This window comes from Caretta caretta, chromosome 9, assembly GCF_965140235.1.
Source record: "Caretta caretta isolate rCarCar2 chromosome 9, rCarCar1.hap1, whole genome shotgun sequence".
NCBI classification, from domain to species: Eukaryota; Metazoa; Chordata; order Testudines; family Cheloniidae; genus Caretta; species Caretta caretta.
The window spans coordinates 21,629,568-21,640,304 of NC_134214.1; positions in this window are offsets into that span (position 1 = coordinate 21,629,568).

Consider the following 10,737-nt stretch of genomic DNA (forward strand, 5'->3'; position numbering starts at 1 on the left):
CATAACAGGCAGGCAGGAGAAAAGGTTAGAGGGAATAACAGAAAGCAGCAGGAGCTGCAGGGAGAGAGAGGAGGAGGAGCTTCTTATGTACCTCTCTAGCACCCCCAGGAGCCTGGTCTGATTAACACCAGCTTCGCAGAGAGCTGCCTGTTTCCTGCTGCTTCCCTGAACCCACTTGAGGAGAACAGGCAGTCAACTGAAGTAGCAGGAGCCAGTTAGGCCCTTAAGATGCTGATATCTTCCCTCACTCAGGCACTGCTACCAGCCTGCTTATTTGTCCCCTTCAATTGAGTGTTGAGAGCCAATATAGCTGGCACAGAACAGCAGTGATGAGTGAAAGAAGAAAACGCACCTCTGGGGCAGCATTCAGAAAAAGAAAGAAAGCAAAGAAAACTTTTCTATCTAAGCAGGAAGGAGCTCTCCTGAAATACATAGACATAAATGTTCACGGTGAGCCTTCCGGCCTCAGTGAGGATGAGTGGTGAGGAGATGCCTGATCTTCCAGTTAGTCAGAGTGCAGGTGACCTGGCAGCTACTACAGCATCCATATCTCCATCTCAAATGGATGCAACCATGCACATTCCTGAAGAAAAGTGTAGATCAGAGAAGAGTGTGGTTCAGGTGCAAGGAACAGCTGCTGCTGAGTTTAGTTCCTTAAGTTTAGATGATCCAGGACTGTGGACCCACTTGAGCAGTAGCCTGAGGGACTTCCTTCTACTGCCTGGGCCACAGCAAGTGAAAAACTTCATGTTCCCTAAAGACAATGAAAATAGAAGTTTCCATCCAACACATTACTGGCGTGAAATCCACAATGGTGACAAAGTGGAGAGGCCAAGGCTTATGTACTCAAAAACCCAGAATGCTGCATACTGTTTTTGTTGCAAAATCTTCCAGTCTAATGTTCCAGCCACATTGGGTTCTACAGGAACAAAGGACTGGAAAAATCTGGCTAGGAATCTGGCATGCCATGAGAAGGCAGAAAATCACCAGAGAGCATTCCATAGGTGGAAACAGCTTGAGATGAGACTAAGGTTAAAGGCCACCATAGATGATCAGCATCAAGAGAAAATTGCATCAGAGTCTCTTTACTGGCAAAATGTTCTGAAAAGGCTCACTGCCATTGTGAGAGTGCTTGCTACCCAAAACCTAGCACTATGTAGCACTATGTAGCACTTGGTTCAGCTGTATGTGCCAAACAATGGAAACTTCCTTAAAAGTGTGGAGCTGATGGCTGAGTTTGATGCTGAACTCCAGGAGCATCTAAGAAGAGTCACCACCCAAGAAATGTGCACACACCACTACCTTGGAAAAAACATTCAAAATGAGATCATACAGTTACTGGCAACAAAAGTCAAACAGAAGATTGTGGCAGATCTGAAGTCAGCAAGATATTTCTCTGTTATTCTGGACTGCACACCTGACATCAGCCATATGGAACAAATTACTTTAATGGTGCGTTTTGTAACAACAGAACCTAGTGAAAATGTCCCTGCAATGGTGACTGTCAGAGAGCATTTTCTAGAATTTATTGACATTGATGATACTACAGGAGCTGGTGTGACAAATGTGCTTCTTAAAAAGCTGGAAGATACGGGAATTGTGATAGCTGACATGAGAGGTCAGGGCTACGATAATGGTGCCAACATGAGAGGAAAGAACAGAAGAGTGCAGACACGGATCCGAGAGTTAAACCCTCAAGCTTTTTTTGTCTCATGTAGTTCTCATTCATTGAACTTGGTGGTCAGTGATGCAGCATTTTACATTTTAATGTAATTCAAAGCATCTATGTATTTTTTTCTGCATCAACTCAGCGATGGCAAATTTTGAAGCAACACCTAGGAATGTCCTCTCGGACACTGAAACCACTGAGTGCCACACTATGGGAAAGTCGAGTGGAGGCGATAAAGCCTATCAAACACCAAATTGGGAAGATAGATGATGCCATAGTTGCCATTATGGAGGATAATGCTATGACAAGAACTGTTTGTGGGAGAACAGTGGCAGAGCGAAATGGAATCACTAGAAACATACATAACTTCAAATTTCTGTGTGGCTTAGTGTTGTGGCATGACATACTGTTTGAAATAAATGTTGTAAGTAAGAGACTCCAAGGTGTTGACCTTGATATATCTGGAGCAACGGAACAACTGGACAAAGCAAAGTCATACCTACAGTCTTACCAGTCAGATGAGGGATTTCAAAACGTTCTGAAGAGTGCACAAAAGTTGGCAGAGGAACTTCACACTGAAGCTATTTTCCCACCCATTCAAGAATATAAGAGTCACCGAAAAAGAAGACATTTTGATTACAAGGCACAGGAAAAATCCCATAAGTGACCCCAAACAACAATTCAAAGTTGAATTCTTTAACCAGGTGCTAGATTGTGCAATACAGTCAGTTGAGGAACGTTTCATGCAGCTCAAGGAACACAGCAGTATATTTGGGATGTTGTATGATATTCCAAAACTCCTCACTATACCTGAAGAAGACCCACACCAGCAGTGCAGGGCACTAGAGACAGTGTTGACACATGATGACATGCAATATTGATGCGAGTGATTTAGGTGATGAACTGAAAGCCCTTTCAAGATACATTTCAGCAGGATCAACTCCAAAGGCTGTTCTGGAATATATGTGCACAAATAAGATGACCACCCTCTTTCCAAATGCTTTTGTTGCTCTGCGCATACTTCTAACACTTCCTGTAACAGTTGCCAGTGGAGAATGCAGCTTCTCCAAGCTGAAGTTAATAAAAACACATCTACGCTCCACAATGACACAGGAGAGGCTGGTCGGCCTTGCAACCATCTCAATAGAGCATGAGCTGGCCCAGACTGGATCTTCAGGAAGCAGTTAAAATCTGTGCAACCAAGGAGGCACAGAAAGCACCACTTTGATTATTCAAACAGATAAAAATGCCAGTGTTTACTGTGCAGACAAGAAAAGTTACATTTGCTGTTCAGGCATCTGAAAGTTAAGTGTTACTTAAAATTTTTGAACAAGGCATTTTAAGTTGTTAGTTCTCCTTTATTGGGGTAGGTAGCAGAGAAGTACCATGAGAGGAGTAGAACAGGAAGAAGGCAGAACTGTGATCTTTCAAAATTTTGGCCAAAGCGAGGGGGTATGGAGGTGCCATTTGAGCACTCCACCTCAGGTGTCAAAATGTTGTGGGCCGGCTCTGGCTTTGAAGAACAGCCACAGGTGTCAGAGGACAAAGATGAGGGGTATAAATCTTCATGCTACAGGGCATAAACCACTCCCTAACTGCCTGAAGTTGAGAAGAAACTCCCCCCAACTTATTCCATGGTTGTTTGCTACAGGGAGTCATAGATTAAAAGCCCGAAAGAACCATTATAGTCATCAAGTCTGACCTTCTGCATAATACAGGCCCTAGAACCTAGCATAAATGTTCCACATACTTCAGAAGGTGTTATTGGCCACTGTCAGAGACAGGATACAGACTCAGGGCTTGAGCCAGAGCCCTTTGAAGTCGGGACAGTCTTTTTACTGATTTCAAAGGGATCTGGATTAGGCCCGAGGCAGATGACTGCTCTGATCCAGGCAATTCCTATTTTGTTGTTTGCTTCTTGGCTGTAGGAACTTTGGATAGGTTTTAAAGTCTTTAAATCATGACTTGACGACTTCAGTAACTCAGCCACAGGTTAGGGGTCAATTACAGGAGTGGGTGGGGGAGGTTCTGTGGCCTGCACTATGCAGGAGGTCAGACTAGATTATCATGATGGGCCCTTCTGGCCTTAAAGTCTATGAGACTTATGCTTCCATTTCAGATTTGAATATTTAATTAAACATTTCAGTTTAATAATGTCTGGGTGCTTCCTGTTAACTGAAAAACAGCTATGCAGTGGCCTAATATCTGTCTATACAATAGAGTTACTTGATACAAACATCAGTAAATGTACATGACAACCCCCCCATACCATGATACTGTTATTCCCTCAAACATGAAGCAACCTAGGTTTGTAATTAAGTTACCAGAACAAGACTATGCATCAGAGAAGACTAATGAAATCAAACATCTGTACGCACTGCTGCTGTTCACAATATGAAGCTCTTCTAAAAGAAAGAAATACAGCCACACAACTAAATTAAAAGGAAGGACTTAGCTCCTATATAAACAGATTCTATGATTTAAAATAAAACCTTTTAAAACTAACACCAGTATGCACAATTCATATTGCCATCCCTCCAGCTGCCTCAGCGCTTGAGTACTGTGCTTCCATGAGCACTGCAGGGACTGTACTTGTCCAGTGCAGTATGACAGAGTGCTTCAAGTATGTAGTAACACTCCAAGGTTGTGTGTTTATTAGCCGATAGACACAGCTTAGACGTGTAGTTGCTCCTCATGCTTCAACAAGCGTGTATAGTGGCAGACAAGTACACGCCCTGTAATGCTGTTGTAATTACAATAGCTTTTTTTTTTTTTAAGGCACTTTGAAAACATTACTATAAATGGCTGAGGGGAAAATTCAGCATTTCCTTTTGAGCCCAACTGCGGGAGGAGCACTGGCACTGGAATTTCAATCTACCTCTCCTCTGCCTCTTCTAGCTGCCATGTTTAATTCAGCCAATGCATTAACTGAGTGGCTGGGCAGAGATAGGGAAGTGATGGCAGCTTCTACGTGGAAGATCCACCACCCTCTCCCCTCTTGTGGCCATACTCATGAGAAAGCTCTGTTTCACTCTCCAGCCTAGTCATTGCATTTTAAAGGAGCATTCAGGGATGGGTGAGGAAGGGGCAAAGTAATATTAAAGCACATTCCATATACCTCAGTTCTTTTTAAACCTTGATTTGTGACCCTTCAGCTCCTTTCACTCCCCGCTTTCTGTTCTCAAGGTTTAAAAGTGTATAGCAATTAATATTTCAAATGACCTGTTGAAAGTGTCTGTTGATTTACAGACCCCTGATGAAAAGACATTCAGACTCACTGGAGGAAAATAGGCAGAGGGAGAAGTGGTCAGATGAGTGCAGAAAAAACTGCTCATCCTAGCTGAGGCCGCTCTTATGTGGCAGTGAGAGGGTTCCTTCTTGTCACCCCATTGTTTAATGCATATATAGGGCCACAGGAAGATTAGTGAGGAGATTGGGCTGCAGTACTTTCAATAGGTTGATGGTACCCAGCTCCACATCTCCATTCTATCTAACTCAGCCCAAACAGTCAATGATCTTTCTCAGCATCTGGATGAACATGGAAGGATGGATAAAAGCTGGCTAATAAACAGAGGCTCAGTCCAGACAAGACTAATGCAACTGAAGGATATGGCAAGAATTATTTCTGCTCCTTTGATTGAGGGTGTGTGCGCACCATTTGTTGGCCAGGCTCACAATCAAAAGACCAGCTAGCAGCAAGAAACATCTTTTACATTTAGACAGGAAGTTGCAATTGTTTCTCCTTTTGGTAGACTATGCAACTATCATTCCTTCCTTTGTCACATAAAGATCAGATACTACAATATGTGCTATGGAGGTCTACATTTAAAACCATCTGGAAACTGAAGCTAGTGGTGGAATAAAATTGACCTGCTTGGTAAGCAGAAAATCTCACCACAAGCATATTAAACCAATACTCTCCCATTTGCACTGGCTGCTTGAGAATTTTGGGGTGAACTTAAGGTCTTGGTTTTGACCTCTAAAGCCCTAATTGGCTATGGGCCACCTCTCTATCATGCTATTCTGCTACAGTTGAAATTAGCATAGGTACTTAAGCTGGCATCTCATGGGTATAAATGAGAGGGGCTTCTGGTTGGGCATGCTCTGCAAGGACCCCACAGCTTTGGAATTCACTCCCCGCCTTGCTCCCAAATAACCTGAATCTCATGACATTCAGAGCACATTGCAAAGCTCATCTTTTTTCCTAGCATTTCAAAGTAGAGGAGTGGGAGAAGACTTTGCAACGGAGGGGTCAGGGGACTTGTAAGAGAGGGAAGAGGATTCAAGTACTTGGTGCATGGTGATATAGTTTATATTAAATGGTACTTCTGTACTTGGGTTGTGTTTTTAAGTTATGTCATACAATGTATGGCTAGACACAGTTGTCGTGTTTGTATAAATCTAAATAAGTGAACAAATAAAAACCCTCCAAACCTCAAAACTTAATGTTGTGAAGTGTCTCTGATTAAATGAAATCTTAATATAGGTGTCTTTTGCTCTAGCAAGAATAAGTCATGCTAGGGTGTGCACATCTCAAAGCTGCCAAGCTGTGTACAAGCCCCGCACACCTTTGTGTGGTATTGCCATAGCACCAACATGTCCTGACTGGTATTTTGTTGTATAAAACCTAGTGTTAATCTGTGTGTATAAAACACCTGGGCTGGGCACTCTCAGTCTCTTTTTATTATCTTTTAACTGACAATAAGCCTAGTTCAGGGTATTATATGAACAGCAGCACCTGAAGGTTTTCAGACTAACAAAAAAAGCAAATTACATATTTAAGGAAAGAAAATAAAATCAATAATCCAACAGTGACAAAATGAAGCAGAAAGGAGGGTGAACCAATTCCATTCGCATTTACCATGAAATCGCAAGGGCATCATTGAATTAAGTGCTGAGAGATGTTTAGGCTCAGCTGGCCAGCCCCACACTTCCCTTCTTGTTTAAAATTCATTTTCTTAATTTAGATTAGTCAAAAGTTAGTATTTATTCTGCAGTAAAGACTTTTTGGCCAATTTCATGGATCATCTCACAAATCCATTACTGATGGCTATTACACTTACATCAGTCTAGACGACGAACTTCCAGAAGGTTCTTGCTGAAGCATTTCCAGGCTGTCTTTTTTGAAAGATTAAATAAAATGCCAGGGGGATGTTTTCCCTTAGCCATAATTAAATTTCCTGAATAAAAACTATCTGCATAGTTAACAATGACTGTACATCAATGAGGGTTATTTATTTTAAAATAAATTCTGGATTGTCCATGTCTGATTTTTCCACACTGATTAAAATATAAAGCCTGGTAAAGGCAGGAACAGCATATAACCCAAGGGAATAGTAAATTTGTTAATTCTAGGCTTCAAGTTGAAATCTATCTGAGGCAAGTAATGACTGAAACTTAACACTAGCTAATGGCTGTTCAGTAGCTTCTTTGAAAGAAGATGATCTCAGTCCTCAGAACTGACACTAACTGGCATCATTGTTGATAGTCTCAGAAAACTAGAGAGGAAGGATGGTCCAGTAGTTATAGTACTAGCCTAGGACTCAGGAGATTCAGGTTCAATTCACTGCAAAACTTTCTGTGTGACCCTGGAAAAATCACTTAGCCTCTCTTTACAGATGGGGAACCAAAGCACATCGGAGAGAATAATACTTTCCTATCCCACAGGGGTGTTATGAGGACTAATCCATCAAAGATTGTGAAGTGCTTTGCGATTTACTGGTAGAAAGTATTACATAAGAAAGAAATGGTTACTCACCCTGTGCAGTAACTGTGGTCACTAGGGATGCTTGTGCCCTCTGCATCTTTGATTGGAGATCGCACCGCAGTATCCATTTGGCCCACACATGCAGGCTACGCAGCATCATATCTCGTGCCATTGTTATATAGAACTGCGAGGACAAACCACCTTCAGTTCCTTTTCTACCACGAAGCCCTATAGCAGAGAACTCTGAAGCAGAGGGAAAGGAGGGCAGGTAGTGGAGCACCTATAGGGGGACACATCTCGAAGAACCAGTTACTGCAGAGTAAACATTTCTTCTTCTTCAAGTAGTGTCCCTATGAGTGCTCCACTCTAGATGACTACTGAGCAGTTCCCTCTCAGGAAGAGGGGGCTTTGGAGTCGAGTCCAGTACAGAAGACAGTACAGCCAAGCCAAACACAACGTCAAAAGCAGAGCTATGAGTTACTGCATAGTGTTCATCGAATTTATGTATAGAAGCCCACGTGCCAGCCTTACATATTTCAATAACAGGCACACTTTTGAGAGATGCTGTAGAGATGGAAATGGACCTCATAGAGTGAGGTCATATGTCCAAAGGTGCTTGAATATTACAAGATTCGTAGCAAGAATTAACGCAATCAGACATCCACTTAACTTGTGATGTCCACAAACAATTGAGACCCATCAAAAAGAAGGTCTTCCATCACAGTGGTTCTCAACCAGGGGTCCTGGACCCACTAGGGGGCCGGGAGCAGGTTTCAGGGGGTCCCTCAAGCAGGACCAGTGTTAGACTCGCTGGGGCCCAGGGCAGAAAGCAGAAGCCCCACTGCATGGGGTCTGAAGCCACGGGCCCTGAGCCCCACCACTCGGGGCTGAAGTTGACACCTGAGCAAAGTAGCTTCGTGAGGGGCCTTGTGGCATGGGGCCCCAGGCAGCGGTCCTGCTTGCTACCCCGTAACACTGGCCCTGGCTTTTATACGTAGAAACTAGTTGTTGTGGCACAGGTGGGCTGTGGAGTTTCTATAGCAAAGGTGGGCAAACTACGGCCTGCAAGCCACATCCGGCCCATCCTGCCCGGCCCTTGAGCCCCTGGCCCCTTCCCCGCAGCCTCAGCTCCTCTTGCTGCCAGCACTCTGGGCGGTGGGGTTGCAAGCTCCTGCGGGCGACGTGGCTGCGAGAGCTGCTGGGTGTAGTGTATTAAATTGCTTCCCGTAGGAATGTACTACTTACGGAGCACCAGGACTGGCAGCCGTAAGTAGCACATTCCTACGGGGAGCAATTGAATACACCACACCCCCAGGTAGAGAAGGCTGTGCCTCCCCAAACAGCCTGGCCCCCACCCCCATCCGCCTTCTCCCACTTCCTGCCCCCTGACTGCCCCCCTCAGAACTCCTGACGCATCCAACCCACCCTGCTCCTTGTCCGCTGACTGTCCCCTCCTGGGACCCCCATCCTCTAACTGCCCCCCTGGCATCCCACCCCCTATACAACCCCCGCCGCTCCCCCCCCCCGCTCCCTGTCCCCTGACTGCCCCGACCCCTATTCGCACCCACGCCCCAACAGGCCCCCAGGACTCACACACCTATCCAACCGCCGCTGTCCCCTGTCTGCCCCCGGGACCTCCTGTCCCTTATCCAACCCCCCCACCCTCTGCCCCCTTACCATGCCACTCAGAGCGCCAGGACTGGCAGTGTAAGTAGTACACCATAAACAGCACATTCCTATGGGGAGCAATTTAATACATTACACCAGCCCTCCATACACTTTCGGAAACCCGAAGCGGCCCTCAGGCCAAAAAGTTTGCCCATCCCGGTTCTATAGCACCGGTTGGGGAGACCTCAGTAAGAAAAAGGTTGAGAACCCCTGTTCCATTATATACTGTACCTCTTTCAGAAATCTGGAGAACTGGAACTAGGAAGCCCTCTTCATAACTACTGCTTGTGGAGATCGAATGGATGGCAGTATCAGCAGTGTCGAGGGAGGCTTGTGGTGACGTTCTGGCAAGTAGTTGGCCCTCCATAATAATTGCTTGGAATTGCTCTCTATGCTCCACTGGTAGGATCCCAGAGCTCAGACTCCAGCCCTAGCATCACAATTTTACAGCCTTTTAGTCTGAGCCCCAGCCAGTTGACACAGGCAAACCACAGATGTTTGACTGCCGTGTAGACATACCTACAATTAACAATGATGAGCAGCCTTGCCTGCAGTCTCAGCAGAAAGGCCACATATTGAATGGGCCATAGAAAATTAAATGCTGGAGGTGGTTTCTTCAGGGCTGAGTTGAGCCACATATTGATGTGAGAGCATTCAGAGGCTTGCACTTTATTGAACCTTTATTGTACCTATCCTGAGGCTAAACTAAGGGATTTGGGTCCTATGGCTGTGAATCAGAACTAAAAACAATTTTAAAGAAAAAAATATCTGTAGTCCAACTTTCAAAGATAGGAGCCCAACTTTAGACTCCTAAGTCCCTGTTTAAGCACCTAACCAGGGGATTTTGAAGAGTGCTGTTAGGATTGTAGGTCACCAAGAGATACTTCAAAATTTCACCTTCAGAGCTTAACTCTGGGCTCCTATTTTTGAAAAATGTGTCTAGTAACTAAGTGGCACTATTTTAACTTCAGAGAGGTTATCACAATACAGTAACTCCTCACTTAACGTCCTCCCACTTAACATTGTTTCAAAGTTACATCGCTGCTCAATTAGGGAACATGCTCGTTTAAATGTGCAATGCTCCCTTATAACGTCGTTTGGCTGCCTGCTCTGTACACTGCATGTAAGATTTTGTGGGTGGAAGAGCAGCAACTTTACAAGGGAGCATTGCACAAGTTCCTCTTCTCCGCCTCCTCCCCCTTCCTCCCAGCGCTTCCCTCACCACCAAACAGCTGTTTGGCGATTCTTAGGACTTTCTGTGAGGGATGGGGAGGAGCAGGGAAGCGCTGCATCTCCACTCCTCCCCCTCCCTCCCAGAAAGTCCTAAGCGCTGCCAAACAGCTTAGGACTTTCTGGAGGCAGGGAAGGAGTGGAGATGCAGCGTGCTCCAGAGAGGAGGTGGAGTGGGGATGGAAAGAGGTGAGCCTGGAATGGAGAGGGGATGGGAAGAGGTGGGTCTGGAGCATCCCCCAGCAAAGCTGGCGCCTGTTCTTCTCCGGGTAAGCTGCTACTGGTGCTGCGAAGGTGCTTCTTAGCGTCCTTGCCTGCAGCGGGCTGTGCCTGTCTGGGGTAAGCCAGGGGCACTTCCCAACCACAGAACAGTACATAATACCTTTTGTCTGCCCCAAAAAAATTTCCTTGGAACCTAACCCCCCACATTTACATTAAATCTTATGGAAAAATTGGGTTTGTT